Here is a 16,607-nt window from a genome sequence, read left to right on the forward strand (position 1 = left end):
GGCGGATGAGAGATCAATCACTGCATGGTTTCTCATCCACCACCATTCATAGTCTATCTTGACATTCACTTTCTGACTGTTGTTTCATGTTGATCCAATTAAATGTTTTGTGTAATACATTGTGTTGTATGTTCTGTGTATATGTCAGGGGAGAACTACTGCCCCCTCTCATTGAAGCCACAAAGTTCAAGGCTGACAACAGTACTGCAGGCATTGTTAGCTGAAAACAGGTCAATCTTTGGGTAAAAGAAATAATACAAATCTAAGAGAATCATGGTACAAATAATTGCTTCTATTACACCAGATATATGCCATTGAACTGTTGATTTTAAAATTGCACACAGAAGAAGTTTACTTGCTAATGGCAGCCTGTCGTACACCGGTCGACCTTCAACTTGACCCAGCAAACCCGGGAACATTCCCCAAATATCTGCTAAGATTCCCATTAACTTCTTGTTAGGATTTTTTCTAACATTAGGATAATAACAATCCATAATCATTAAAAGAATAATAATACATTTATTTATAAAAAAATAAAATAAAAATATCCTTGGAATGCTCTCATAACATACACTAAAATGCTGTGCACAACATCTGTAACAGCCACAACATTCCCAATAAGTTCTCATTAGGTTTCCAGGTAATGTTATAATACAATGTACCAGTAATGTTTTCCCAACAAACTAAAATTGGTTCTGTGAAAGTTCCCAGAACATTTGCTAGGTCGCGGCAAATGTTCTCATAACACAAATACTGTCCAGTCATGCTAATGATTCTACATTGTTAGTATAAAGCATTCGCCTAACGTTGGAAGAACATTCCAGAACACATTTTGGCTGTTCTTTAAAGGTTCCCAGAATGTTTCAATAGTTTGTGGGAACAGTCTGGTGGGAACATTGCGGGGACATCATATAGTATATGGCCCACTACAAGGTGATATAGACACACAGTATTTTATTAATAGGACATTTGAACAGTGTTAATCATACAAACACAACCACATTTTCTACATGTTAACAATCTTCACATGTGGGGTTTGAACCTACAATGGTTGGTTTCCAAGCCAGATCTTTCATTCTCTGGCAGTATGGTCAATCAGGAATTCCATGCTTCCTTTTTAGCCTTAGACATAACTAACACAGGGAAATACTGGTAACTGGGTTATTTCCCATCATTTCACCAATCCTCTTTATTTGCTGCGTACTTCTGGGACCATATTCACAAGGTATTCAAGACTATGAGTGCTGATCTAGGATCACTTTTGCTTTTCAGATCATGAAATATATGACAGGGGAGACCATGTCAAGCTCCACAAAGTAGGAATTATATTGGGTGTGTTTAAAAAAAAAAGGTTCAACAGTCATTTTTACACTATTATTTATTTTTTACAGTTACTAAATTCTGCATTTCTGACTGGATGTATAAATCTGTGTGAAATAAGGAGTTATCTGTAAGTAGAGTGTATCTGAGCCTCAATTTCACCATTTTCTTTTTCTTCAAAAGAAACATGGTAAAAGAACCCTGCAATCTTCAGATCTGTAACTAGATCATTAGCCCTCTGCACCACCAGTGGATAGCTATGGCCTTGCAAGGGTTTTTCGGTCTTGTCACATGCGTCGAAAGGGACAGACCAAGGCGCAGCGTGTAAAGTGCTCATTCTATTTCTTTAATGAATGCACCTAAAAAAAAAACTAAAAAAAAACGACCGATAACAGTCCCGTCAGGTACACAAGACTAAACGGAAACAAACCACCCACAAACCCAAAGGAAAGAACAAGCTGCCTAAGTATGGCTTCCAATCAGAGACAACGAAAGACACCTGCCTCTGATTGGAAACCATACTCGGCCACACATAGAAAATGAACATAGAAAATGAAAACTAGAACAAATCCCCATGAAACAAACCAACCCCAAAACACACAAAAACAACACCCCCTGCCACGCCCTGACCATACTACAATGACAAATGACCCCTTTTACTGGTCAGGACGTGACAGTACCCCCCCCCCCCCCAAAGGTGCAGACCCCGACTGCACCTCAAAACAAAAACCCCACAAAAACAACCCCAAACCTAAAGGGAGGGAAGGGAGGGTGGCCAACGTCAACGACGGTTCCTGTGCTACACCCCCCCCCTTCGTCAATCCTCCCACTACGGAGGTGGCTCTGGCTCCGGGCGTAGCTCCCGTTCTGCGCTGCCGACCCCCGCTGGAGGCTCTGGGCTGTAGACCGTTGCTGAAGACTCTTGGCTGCAGACCACTGCTGAAGGCTCTTGGCTGCAGACCACCGCTGAAGGCTCTTGGCTGCAGACCACCGCTGAAGGCTCTGGGTTGCAGACCACCGCAGAAGGCTCTGGGTTGCAGACCACCGCTGAAGGCTCTGGGGTGCAGACCACCGCTGAAGGCTCTGGGTTGCAGACCACCGCTGGAGGCTCCGGACTGGGAGGCGTCGCTGGAGGCTCCGGACTGGGAGGCGTCGCTGGAGGCTCCGGACTGGGAGGCGTCGCTGGAGGCGCCGGACTGAGAGGCGTCGCTGGAGGCCCCGGACTGAGAGGCGTCGCTGGAGGCTCTGGTCTGAGGGGCGTCGTTGGAGGCTCTGGGCTGAGGGGCGTCGTTGGAGGCTCCGGGCTGAGGAGCGTCGCTGGAGGCTCTGGTCTGAGGGGCGTCGTTGGAGGCTCTGGGCTGAGGGGCGTCGTTGGAGGCTCCGGGCTGAGGAGCGTCACTGGAGGCTCCGGGCTGAAGAGTTGGGACCGGTCTCCCCGAAATGGGGAGACTTACATGAGACTGGGTGCGCAGAGCAGGCACGAGGCACACTGGGCCGTGGAGGCGCACCGGAGGTCTGGAGCTCAGGGCTGGCACACTCCGTCCTGGCTGGATGGTCACTGTAGCCCGGCACGGGTGGAGCGCTGGCACAGGGCGAACTGGGCTGTGCTGGGGAATGAGGGCTGCCGTGTGTAGAGCAGGCGCAGGATAAACTAGACCGAGGAGACGCACTGGCGGCCAGGGCTCCCCCCTGACCTAGCCAAACTACCCGTATGCCCCCCTCCAAAAATTTTTTGGGGCTGCCTCTCAGCCTCCTCCTGACGTTCCAGCCGTTCCTCCCAGTAACGCCGTTCCGCCTTCGCTGCCTCTATCTCCTCCAGCGGGTGGCGATACTCTCCAGGTTGACTCCAGGGTCCTTTCCCATCCAGGATTTCCTCCCAGGTCCAGGACTCCAGATACCTCTCCTGTTGCTCCCTTCCACGCTGCTTGGTCCTTCATTGGTGGGTGGTTCTGTCACATGCGTCGAAAGGGACCAAGGCGCAGCGTGTAAAGTGCTCATTCTATTTCTTTAACTATTTAAGGTATAGGGGGCAGGATTTTCATTTTCGGATGAAAAAGCATGCCCAGAGTAAACTGCCTAATACTCGGGCCCAGAGTCAAATATTTGCATATTATTAGTAGATTTGGATAGAAACCACTCGGAAGTTTCTAAAACTGTTTGAATGATGTCTGTAAGTATAACAGAACTCATATGGCAGGCAAAAACCTGAGACAAATCCAACCAGGAAGTGGGAAATCTGAGAATTGTAGTTCTTCTTTTGAATCCCTATCGAAACTACAGTGTCTGTGGGGTCACGTTGCACTTCCTAAGGCTTCCATTGGCTGTCAACAGCTTTTAGAAACGTGTTTCATCCTTCTCCTGTTACTGGGCAGAAAATAGGAGTTCAGTCAATGAGTGGACTGCCTGGGACCAGTGAGTTGTTTACTGCGCAGGCACGTTTGGCGCGCCACTCCTTCTTTTTCCTCTGTAATGAATACGCTACTGTCCGGTTGGAATATTGTCGGCGTTTTATGTTAAAAAGACCCTAAGGGTTGATTGTAAACAATGTTTGACATGTTTCTACGAACGGTAATGGAACTATTTGACTTTTCGTGTCTGGATATACGCTCGCGCTTTATGCCTTTGGATAGTGATCTGAACTAACCAACGCACAAACAAAACAGAGGTATTTGGACATAAATCTGGAGTATTTCGAACAAAAAGAACATTTCTTGTGGAAGTAGGAGTCCTGGGAGTGCATTCTGACGAAGATCAGCAAAGGTAAGAGAATATTTCTAATACTAATTCTGAGTTTAGTTGACCCCAGAACTTGGCAGGTATCTGTATAGCTTGCTTTGATGGCTGAGCTATGTACTCAGAATATAAAAAAATTTGCTTTCTCCGTAAAGCTATTTTAAAATCTGACACAGCGGTTGCATTAAGGAGAAGTATATCTATAATTCTTTCAATAACTGTTGTAACTTTTATTAATGTTTACGATGAGTATTTTTGTAAATTGATGTGCTTATTCACCGGTAGTTTTGGTGGGAATACATTTTCTGAACGTCACGCGCCAATGTAAAATGGGGTTTTTGGATATAAATATGAACTTTATCGACCAAAACATACATGTACTGTGTAACATGAAGTCCTATGAGTGCCATCTGATGAAGATCATCAAAGGTTAGTGAATATTTTAGCTGTATTTTTGGTTTTGTGATGCATGTCCTTGCTTGGAAAATGACTGTGTGGTTTTTCTTGTGAAGTTTATGTCCTAACATAATCTAATTTTATGCTTTCGCTGTAAAGCCTTTTTGAAATTGGACAATGTGGTTAGATGAATGAGAAGTTAATCTTTAGAATGGTGTAAAATAGTTGACTGTTTGAGAAAATGAAATTATGAGATTTTTTCTGTTTTGTATTTCGCGCCGTGATATTTCACTGGCTGTTGATAGCGTGTACCGCGGGTGGGACGCTAGCGTCCCACGTAGCCCATAGAAGTTAATGAATGCACCTCAACAAAAAACAACAAACGACCGATAACAGTCCCGACAGGCACACAAGACTAAACGGAAACCAACCACCCACAAACCCAAAGGAAAAAAACAGGCTGCCTAAGTATGGCTTCCAATCAGAGACAAGAAAGACACCTGCCTCTGATTGGAAACCATACTCGGACACACATAGAAAATGAACATAGAAAATGAAAACTAGAACAAATCCCCATGAAACAAACCAACCCCAAAACACACAAAAACAACACACCCTGCCACGCCCTGACCATACTACAATGACAAATGACCCCTTTTACTGGTCAGGACGTGACAGGTCTAACATGGTCAATCGGGACACAGAACAATTTCAGAGTTATAAAAACATTCCCATCCTCTTCATACAGTGCATTCGGAAAGTATTCAGACCCCTTGACTCTTTTGACATTATGTTATGTTACAGCCTTGTTCTAAAATGGAATACATCCACATTTTTCCTCATCAATTTACAGACAATAGCCCATAATACAAAGTGAAAACAGTTTTTCAGAAATGTTTGCAAATGTAATCAAAATAAAACACGTAAATATCACATTTAGATTAGTATTCAGACCCTTTGCTTTGACACTCGAAATTGAGCTCAGGTGCATCCTGTCTCCATTGATCATCCTTGAGATGTTTCTACAACTTGATTCGAGTTCACCTGTGTTAAATTCAATTGATTGGACATGATTTGGAAAGGCACACACCTGTCTATTTAAGGTCAGGGAGGTGACCAAGAACCCAATGGTCACTCTGACAGAGCTCCAAATCAAATTGTATTGGTCACATTCACATATTTAGCAAATGTTATTGCGGGTGTAGCAAAACACTTCCTCTGTGGAGATTGGAGAACCTTCCAAAAGGACAAACATCTCTGCTGCACTCCACCAATTAGGCCATTATGGTAGAGTGGCCAGACGGAAGCCACTCCTCAGTAAAAGGCACATGACAGCCCGCTTGGAGTTTGCCAAATGACACCTAAAGGACTCTCAGACCATGAGAAACAAGATTCTCTGGTCTGATGAAACCAAGATCGAACTCTTCAGCCTGAATGCCAAGCGTCACGTCTGGAGGAAACTTGACACCATCCCTACGGTGAAGCATGTTGGTGCAGCATCATGTTGTGGGGATGTTTTTCAACGGCAGGGACTGGGAGACAAGTCAGGATCAAGGGAAAGATGAATGGGAGCAAAGTACAGAGAGATCCTATATGAAAACCTGCTCCAGAGCGCTCAGGACCTCAGACTGGGGCGAAGGTTTTTATTTTTTTCACCTTTATTTAACCAGGTAGGCCAGTTGAGAACAAGTTCTCATTTACAACTGCGACCTGGCCAAGATAAAGCAAAGCAGTGCGACAAAAACAACACAGTTACATATAAACAAACGCACAGTCAATAACACAAAATAAAAGAAAAACACAAAAATCTATGTACAGTGTGTGCAAATGTAGAAGAGTAGGGAGGTAGGCACTAAATAGGCCCTAGAGGCAAAAGTAATTACAATTTAGCATTAATAGTGGAGTGATAGATGTGCAGATGATGATGTGCCGGTAGAGATACTGTGGTGCAAAAGAGCAAGAGGGTAAGTAATACTATGGGGATGAGATAGTCAGGTGTGCTATTTACAGATTGGCTGTGTACAGGTACAGTGATCGGTAAGCTGCTCTGACAGCTGATGCTTAAAGTTAGAGAGGGAGATATAAGACTCCAGTTTCAGAGATTTTTACTGCTGCGTGCTACGGGTGGGTGTTGCTATGGTGACCAGTGAGCTGAGATAAGGCGGGGCTTTACCTAGCAAAGACTTATTGATGACCTGGAGCCAGTGGGTTTGGCGACAGATATGTAGTGATGGCCAGCCAACGAGAGCATACAGGTCGCAGTGGTGGGTAGTATATGGGGCTTTGGTGATAAAATGGATGGCACTGTGATAGACTACATCCAGTTTTCTGAGTAGAGTGTTGGGGGCTATTTTGTAAATGACATCGCCGAAGTCAAGGATCGGTAGGATAGTCAGTTTTACGAGGGTATGTTTGGCGGCATGAGTGAAGGAGGCTTTGTTGCGAAATAGGAAGCCGATTCTAGATTTAATTTTGGATTGGAAAAGCTTAATGTGAGCCTGGAAGGAGAGTTTACAGTCTAATCAGACACCTAAGTATCTGTAGTTGTCCACATATTCTAGGTCAGAACCGTCCAGAGTAGTGATGCTAGTCGGGCTGGAGGGTGCGGGCAGCAATCAGTTGAAGAGCATGCACTTAGTTTTACTAGCATTTGAAAGCAGTTGGAGGCCACGGAATGAGTGTTGTATGGCGTTGAAGCTTGTTTGGAGGTTTGTTAGCACGGTGTCCAAAGAAGGGCCAGATGTATACAGAATGGTGTCGTCTGCGTAGAGGTGGATCAGAGAATCACCAGCAGCAAGAGCGACATCACTGATATATACAGAGAAAAGAGTCGGCCCGAGAACTGAACCCTGTGGCACCCCCATAGAGACTGCCAGATGTCCGGACAACAGGCCCTCTGATTTGACACACTGAATTCTATCTGAGAAGTAGTTGGTGAACCAGGCGAGGCAGTCATTTGAGATGCCAAGACTATTGAGTCTGCCGATAAGAATGCGGTGATTGACAGAGTCGAAAGCCTTGGCCAGGTCGATGAAGACGGCTGCACAGTACTTATGATATTGTTTAGGACCTTGAATGTGGCTGAGGTGCACCCATGACCAGCTCGGAAACCAGATTGCATAGAGGAGAAGGTACAGTGGGATTCAAAATGGTCGGTGATCTGTTTATTAACTTGGCTTTCGAAGAGTTTAGAAAGGCAGGGCAGGATGGATATAGGTCTATAACAGTTTGGGTCTAGAGTATCTCCTCCTTTGAAGAGGGGGATGACCGCGGTAGCTTTACAATCTTTGGGGATCTCAGACGATACGAAAGAGTGGTTGAATGGCTAGTAATAGGGGTTGCAACAATTTCGCCGGATAATTTTATAAAGAGAGGGTCCAGATTGTCTAGCCCAGCTGATTCGTAGGGATCTAGATTTTGCAAGTTCACCTTCCAACAGGACTACGACCCTAAGCACACAGCCAAGACAACGTAGGAGTGGCTTCGGGATAAGTCCCTGAATGTCCTTGAGTGGCCCAGCCAGAGCCCGGACAAAAATTTGTTTTTGCTTTGTCATTATGGGGTATTTGTATTTTATGATGTATTCCAATCTGATTTCTTATGCTTTATTAAGGAGCTACAAATTTGCATGCTGAGAATGTTCTTGAAATATTCTGAGGACCTCCAAGACAAGGTAAAATGTTTATTTCGTGATCATCAATGAAATATTATGTTAAACCTAAAACAAATATGCAATGATCGTCATAAAAAATTACTTATTTGTAAATTGTGGAACATTGCGCAAAATTGTTGGAATGTTCTGTGCAACCTATGTGAGTATCCCAGACAACTCCCATAACTTAATGAAATGTTCTGGGAACCTTTAAAGAACTCAGAAAGGCTGTTCTGTCAACATTCTTGCATCAATTAAAAGTTTTGCGCACCCTGATACAAACATTATCTGAATGTCAGCACAACTGGACAGTTTTAGTGTTTTGGGGAAGCTTTCTCCTTGTCATATCCCCACATAGTTCCCACTACCTAAAGAAGCAGTCTGTGTTCAGGGAACGTTCTTGCAAAATCAGGTCAATGTTTTTTGCACCCTAAAACAATCATTGTAGAATCATCAACACAACTGGATAGTTTTTATGTTTTAGGGGCATATCTTCTGTGATGTCCCCACAATGTTCTCACCAGGGTGTTCCCACAACCTAATAAAACATTCTGTGAACCATTAAAGAACAGACTAAATGTGTTCTAGGAATGTTCTTGCAACATCAGGCAAATGTTTTATACAAACATTGTATAATCATCAGCACGACTGGACAGCTTTTGTGTTATGACAACATTTGGAGCGACCAAACGAATGTTCTGGGAACTTTCACAGAGACACTTTTGGTTTTCTGGGGATACTCAATGAAAGGGGGCAGCACTGAGCTAGCCTGCAATGTCACTTCCTGGACTAGCTCAAACTGTGTATGTTGGCTTCAAATGCGCTGTTAAATCTTCACATAGGAATGAATGTTGTCACGTGATCGATGGCTTTGTCCATTCATATACAGTCATCTGTACCTTGTGTTGCAAACTGTCAGTGCTTCAAAGATTAAACGTCCAAGAGAAAGTCCCTAAAGGGCAATTAAGAATTCTACTCTCATTTGAATGTCTATAAGCACGCCATCAATCATGTTGGCTCAAACAGGTTTGTTGAGTACACACCAATACAAAAGGATAAAACGTAATAAAAATAGAAATCCATCCCCTTGTTTTCAGCTTGTCCATCATACTCTTCGACTTCAAAAATCACACATTGCTAATGCTTGTGTGTAAAAGGCCTATTTCCAAGTAAAAGCAGTGGAGTGCCAGTATTGGGCGCACACGTGACGCGGTCTCAACACCACTGAAATTATGCCATGATTACTTCTATTATGTGTTTCCAAACATATATTTGTGTCTTATATGCCATGTAATTGGATTTCCCTCTATTAGCATAATTCATAAATATATAATAACGGTATCTCTGTGTAGTTATTACAATGATGTGCTGAATTTTTTTTTTTTTAACCAGGCAATTAAAAACAAATTATGATTTACAATGACTGCCTACTTGTGAACCCCCCCCGGCCAAACCCTCCCCTAACAATGCTGGGCCAATAGGGCGCTGCCCTGTGGGACTCCAGATCACGGACAATTGTGACACAGCCTGGGATCGAACCCGTGTCTGTAGTGACGCCTCTAGCACTGCAACGCAGTGCCTTAGACCGCTGCGCCACTCAGGAGGCCTAAGCATTGCGAAGATGGCAACATGGTGAGAAATGACTTATATTGAGTATACATTTCTCTAAATATACTTAATCATACATCATAAAAAATACATCTGAGTAGATTTGAATTCAACAGTAGGCTGTATACTAATGAGTAACATACAGTAGGAGAGAAAAAGTATAGTACACAACACCTGTAACTTAGGCTATATCTATCTATTACTGGATGGATATCTGGAGGCGACACACCCTAATCTCCAATAGAGCCTGTAGCTCAGAAAATACAAAGGAAATCAGCACTTGATGATTTCTTCAGCATTCACAGCAGCATCTCCTGCTACCTCTCTCCCTCCCTCCATCCCTTCCCTCTCTCCTTATCAGCTGATCAGAAATACACAACCAAGCCAGCCTTTACCACGAGTGACACCTCCTTTCTTTCATCCCCCAAGAACATGTGGCGCATCGATCGTTCCCCTTTAACCGAGAAGCATCCAGCTGTGCGCTGACGCCACGTGGTCTACGAACCTCAAAGCACATGCGTGTGAGTCTCAGATGGTATTTTTGCGTCTCAAACGGCATGTGCGAGCGCAACCTGTCGACGTTTATTGGTATTGTGTATCGCCTGAGTCAGTTGCATTGTTCCAGGGAGTCAGTGTGCAACGCACATACCAGTTGGCGCACTAGCTCTGGTCCATGGTGTTATGTTAACCACGGTTGCTTATGTAGCTAGCTAGTACACTCTAACTAGTACACACTAGCTAGCTAGTACATTCTAGCTAGTACACAGTAGCTAACTAGTACACACTGGCTAGCTAGTACACAATTGCGTGTACCTAGCTTCTAATTGTACATGTAATTTCACCACCTGTGCTGTTGGTGGCGGTAATGCACCAGCCTCTCTGGCACCATTCGGCATCCTGTCTCATCTCCTATGTCTCACAGCGTCTATGGCGTGAGGAGAAAGTATCTGCTGGAGCAAGACCCTATTGCTTTAACTGAGAGACAACGTTGAGACAACGGATCACTCCGCGTAGTCCCCTTCCATTTGGTTGACACGGGAGATGCCCTCAAGGTGTTTCTCCCAGAAACCTCATAGAAGTGGAGAGGAGAGTGAGCTTGATCTCTCTCCCCAGATCCGAGGAGACGTCCCTGGCTTTCCACATGCAGTGCACCCCTGTCCTCATCTTGCTTTTTCCTGAAATCCCCACTTGTTCAGGAAGAGCATACACATCAAACCCATTAAATTGTCAAGAGTAAAATGAGGCCAGAATGTTCATGGATGGAAACTTAGTGATGAATCATTATTTTCTTCACTCGCTCTAGTTCTAGAGGCAATGAATATCATAAAAGGTCTAGCGAGTCTTCAGTGATGATGGTGGACCACTAGATCTATTCAGTTAAAAGTGAGGGATTTTTGTCACCTTCCCTGAGTATTCTAGGAATGGATTTGCATATACAGTTGAGGACCATATGCTTCCTGATAAGAACTACTGTATGAACCACCATTTGGCAGCAGCAGAGAACTAACGGCACCAGTCGTGGGTTTCTCTCACATTCTCTGACTTCTGACCTCGTCTAAATTACTCATTCACGGCGAGTTACGAGGGGACTCGGGGTGTAGAGTCTGTGGATGTAAGAGGGATATTTCGACTTTTACATTTTCCTACTCAGAATTTCGATTTCCGCTGGCAGCGTGAAAACGTGACCCCCAATTTAAAAAAAATATATATATGTTTATCTTGACGTGACAACTAACAAGCTCTCGTCGGATAATTAGATGGCCGCCGCCGAGTGTATGCGTGTGCGGCAAAGCTCTCGATAACGCTCGACATTATTATATATTTCTTGCTTATGCGCCACGCCTTTATGGTGCTTTAAAAGCCTCGCCAGCCGCATCCATTTCCATTTGGGCTGCATTAACGACGCGGCGGCCACGCTCGTGTACTGTATGGTGGTGAAGTAATGAGACTGCAGAATGTGACTCATCTCAGTAACTGTGGATTGGAACCGGTGTACGTGTGTGAGCGCATGCATGCCGATGCACGTTAATGTGTGTGTGTATAAACCGGCCAGCAGCACTATACCTCCCATCTGGCAACAGCCCTCTTACGCCAGGGAACATGATTGAAGTGAAGGTCTCGCACAGTAAACGAAAGCTGCTCAACCACCACGTCACCCCGAACCCTCCCCCAGTAGCATATATACAGGTCTGCTTGATTGATGAGACGTGTTACATTTTAGTCATTCGGCAAATGCTCTTAGCCAGAGCAATTTGGGTTAAGTGCCTTGCTCAAGGGCACAACAACAGATTTTTCTCCTAGTCGGCTCAGAGATTCAAACCAGTGACATTGCAGTTGCTGGCCAAATGCTCTTAACCGCTAGGCTACCTTCCGCACTAAAGCCTGCATGCCTAAAGCTTCTTAACAAGCTACTGCCTCTTCGGTCTGACCATAGGCCCCTAACCAAACATGGTACATCTCCAGTGGAACAGTAGAGTGCTGATCCGGCAACGCAGGTATTTGACTGTGTGTGAACAACACATTTTATGAGTGGATGCTTCATTAACCATGTACAGGCCATTAACTCCGGGGAAGTCTCCCTTAATATGGATGTCAAGTGACAGGCCTGACTAAAAACAATGTGGAGGAGACTCCTGTTTAGTCCTCACATGGTAAGATATCGTCTCTAGAGAAGAGATGAAACACTGAATAATTTCTCAAATCTTTGAGCTAAAATAAACGAATAGACATTCACCTCTCAGAAATGTCTGGTGGCACTAGTGGAGGGAAGGAGATATAATATCTATTGGGGCCAACATTAGAGCTGGAAGGAGAAACAGAGGATGCCATGAATTATTTCCATGTAGTTCCATGTAATATTACATAATAAAGAATAGGGTGTGGTCTAGACCTATATTAGAAATTACATAATTTATGGTGTGATGGTTTTCAGTATTTGACTGGCATTTACACAACATCATTTAGAACAAAACGTTTGGCTAATGTTATATTACAACTGGATGTCTTAACTGTCCTTTGAAGAAGAGGAGGAAGGAGAAAAGGAGAGGAACTGAGGAAGGAGAGGGAGGAGAGAGATAAGAGGAATGGGATGGAGGGAGGATTCTGAAACAAGATATGCTGAAAATTATATGGGCTTTTCCAATGGGCAAGCTCCCAATTATACCCACACATTTTCGAATGAAACATTTTTAGTTCAGATAATATGAAATAGTTCCAAACCAATACAGGTTAAAATGTTTGAGTAGCCCTCATTCAGACTACTGAGACTCAGACGGGGTTATTTTCACTTTGAGTGTGAGCAAGGGGCGTGGTCGTGCTTTCGGTGGAAATCTTCGGTGAGAGGCCACCTGCACGTCTCGGATGCTTACCGGCATCCAGGAGAGAGGAGTCAGTCCACATTTCTCACGTGATGACGCGTAATGGAGAACTGTAATACACAGCAACATCATATACATTTGATTACATTACATTGGAAACCCGTAAGCCATTTCCTGGGCATCATAAAAACGCTATAACTACGTTACCGGGGTAGGACAGCGGTAAAAAAAACGAATAAACCCATTTTCTTTTAACAGCCTCGGCCCTGGCAATATACGGTTCCTCGCGAGCTTTTATGATGTGCCTCGCAAAGCTTATAACACACACCCATTCCGATCAAGCCAGATTTCGTCTACAAGGCAGGATGCGTAACTTCATAAAATAATAGGATTAGCCTATAATGATGTATTAATCCCAACCAAATTAAAAGGTTATATTTTAGATGTCGTGTGTCCCTCTCCCCCCTTTTCAATGAACGTGTTTAATTGGGGGAAACAGTGATTGTATAGGCTATAACAATTGAACATTTTATTATCCTATTTGGGAAACAAGGAAATATGTTTTTCAATAGCACTTTTTGCAAGGTTCTTTATGATATGTGCCTACATTGGTAACCAATCAAAGGCACTTAACATCTCCGTCCTTCGGGGACAAGTCCACATACTGGCAATGCGTCTGTGAAGTCGATTGCAGTGTGTGCGTAACCGGAGCCAATAGTAAAACACCATATACTTCAGGATAAATAATGTTTAGGCTAATCTCCATATAGAGAACTAACTAATAGAATCCTAAACGTCATTACACAAGGCTAAATAAGTAATTATGTAGAGTATACATAAAAGGCTAAAAAGAATACAACCTAAAATACAGAGTAGCTTATTAACAGTCCCTCTACAAGTAAAATCTCTCCAGCAGTCAAAGCGGTCGAAACAGGATAATGACATTAAACAAGGGTGTCACCTGCACTCTAAAACTCAGACAATCACCAGACATCACACTGCTCCTGACTCCATCTTTCAATGAATGGCTTTGGGAGCGCACCTTGAAAAAAAAACGCACCACAACTAAAAACCCAAATCATTGGCAAGAAAAATAACCCCGCCATTGAACGCGCAAACATGGATCAGAGTCAGATTCCCGACGATACAGACAAATGTCAATGCATGTTCAAAATCTGCATTAGGCTACCCCAACAATAGATCAAATTGACGTTACTTGTCTGATGCCCTTTAACTCTCGAAACGTATCAGGTACCGTGCCATTTATGATCAATACGATTGTTTAGTGTCATTATCAATAGGCTACATGCAATATCAGTGAACTCAACTGCAACGCATTCGCGTCTCATGGGTGGCTTCGTTAACCCGTGGAGATATGCACCTGCTACAGTGAGCATTCATTTACATGTTAGTCATTTAGCAGACGCACTTCTGCAGAGCGACTTACAGGAGCAATTGGCGTTAAGTTCCTTGTTCAAGGACACATCGACAGATTCTTTTCACCTAGTCCGCTCGGGGAAGCGAACCACTAGACTACCTGCCGCCTCTACCTGCCGCAGCATTCACCCCCCCCCCCCTCCCCTCCCTCCCCCATTGAAGATGATTCAGAAATGCGTTATTAAGACTAGCCACCTCTGAAGCGTACAGGCTTTAGAATGTAACAAATGGTTGCGTAAAATGCATGCCAAGTTTCACCCCAGTTAGAATATTGTAAATTCCTCCTGGTGTGGTTTAAATAAGATAGAGTGAATAAACTTGTAATGACCAAATGCCGTCAAAACGAGGGTAACAGCCAACGCTGTATTCTTTATAACAGCTCTTTTGGATACGGCTATAACGTTTGCCGCCACCAGTACTGATACTCTGTACAAGAATAGGAGAGGATGGCATGGGGCACATTTTGGCTACGGAGTAGGGCTACAGAATCACATAACCTTTGCTGTAGCCTATCAGCGTCAGCTCTACCCCGCAGAGTTCCGTGGCACTGGTACGCTTCTTGCAGTATTCTTGAGAGCTGTTTTTTGGGTACCACTACCAGCCTGCATCCCCCTCCTAGGCTACTCAATCAGCATTTACAAGTATGTACACAGACAGGCACTATCGGGCACAGACTGCCCGTCACGCATTCCACAGTGGAGAACCAGTTGAAGTAGCTTAAATATTTTCTCGTTTCAAGAAGCACCTCCAAGCATGCGGATACAACTCCGTTAGAAAAAAAGACAACTGTTCCTACCGTTGTCAATGATGGAGTTCCTCTCTTTCTTATTGTGCATATACAAAAAACACACACATTTTGTTCAAATAAACAAATAAACAATAATCCCGTATGCGAGCGTCCTGCGGCAGATCCAGAGAATCGGTTCAGGTTCTAGCGGTGAGTAGTGTTTAAAATCCCCGGATAGCGCAGGTTGCTCGGACGCATGTGGAATCGCAGGACTGTACCCTCAACCGCGCTTGGATAAACCACAGCTCTATGCGTTTGGCTGGAGGGTGATGTCATAGCGCCCCCCTACTTCTCCTCTCTCGCTCCCCTCCCTTTTCACCCACCCCTCTACTCGCAGCTGTCCTCCTCCTTTCTATTCCCATCCCGTGCGCTCTTTTCACTCCCTCCCTTCCCTTTCCCTCCACGTAACGTGATGAAGTCATGGCGTCGCGCACGCCTTGCGAGCGGTGCTGTCCAGTAGCATCCGCAGCCTCCTTTCCCGGGATTAGATGGAAGAAAAGGTGGCATAAAACAGGCCAATGCGTGAGGGAGGATTTGAAGGCTACCTCCCCTCATGATCATGAAGCAAGCGCGGCTTAAAGGAAAAGTGCATTGATGGTATATAATAGTTATGAGGGCTAGAATAAAGTAATCATACATGTTTTCTTCCCTGAACCCCAAAAATGTCTATCAAACGCTTAAAAATGTAATCAAGTTTATCGCAGGATTTGCTGTGATTAATCAAGATTAGTCAGAAATGTAGAATTTCCTCAAATTGAGCCGTAATTTAATACTTTTTAAAATAAAAAAACATAAGCATATAAGAATATTGAAGTTTAGATTTTGTCCAAATGTTTAGCAAAATCAGGCAAATTGATGAAGCACACTTTAACCTCAATGTCAACGATTTCACATTGTTGTTTTTAGCTGTATAAATGATGTATTTTGGATGTTTTCAGTCTAGTTTGAATCCTTTTAGACCATGTGATTAATCAAGATAAAATAAATTGTGCACTAAAATCACAAAATGTTAACTTAAGTTAACTGATTAATTCAAAAACATCTCTTTCTGTAAAAGTACCTGTTTACATTCATTACAGTAGCAAACATATTCACCAATTTTTAAATACATTAAAATCCCATTTAGGCCTATGTATTAAATGGAACAAAAACCAATGGTCAGCTAACAATAACAAGAAGCTAAAAATAGCTAGCTAGTGAATATAAAAAGTAACCTAAAATGTATATAAAGAAATGTGTGTGGTGTCGTGTCTTTGGCTATGCCGGATTAAGTGATATGACATGCTAACCTATAAAATTCTCTCTCTAATTAATATTACCTGATTAAGCTAATCATGTAAATGTAATTAACTAGAAA

The 16,607-nt window shown here is 43.6% G+C and overlaps 1 protein-coding gene across 1 annotated transcript in view; it reads right to left on the reverse strand.

Annotated features, from left to right (window-relative positions):
* The window catches only part of LOC106613507 (receptor-type tyrosine-protein phosphatase S), a 283,006-nt gene extending 267,533 nt beyond the window's left edge, over nt 1-15,473 (reverse strand). Inside the window, exon 1 of the mRNA XM_082956707.1 lies at nt 15,260-15,473. The gene's annotated coding sequence lies outside the window, so the exon portion shown is untranslated. The remainder of the gene's footprint in view (nt 1-15,259) is intronic.
* Nucleotides 15,474-16,607: the final 1,134 nt, after the last annotated feature.

Source organism: Salmo salar, chromosome 10, assembly GCF_965601325.2.
Source record: "Salmo salar chromosome 10, fSalSal1, whole genome shotgun sequence".
Classification (NCBI taxonomy): domain Eukaryota; kingdom Metazoa; phylum Chordata; class Actinopteri; order Salmoniformes; family Salmonidae; genus Salmo; species Salmo salar.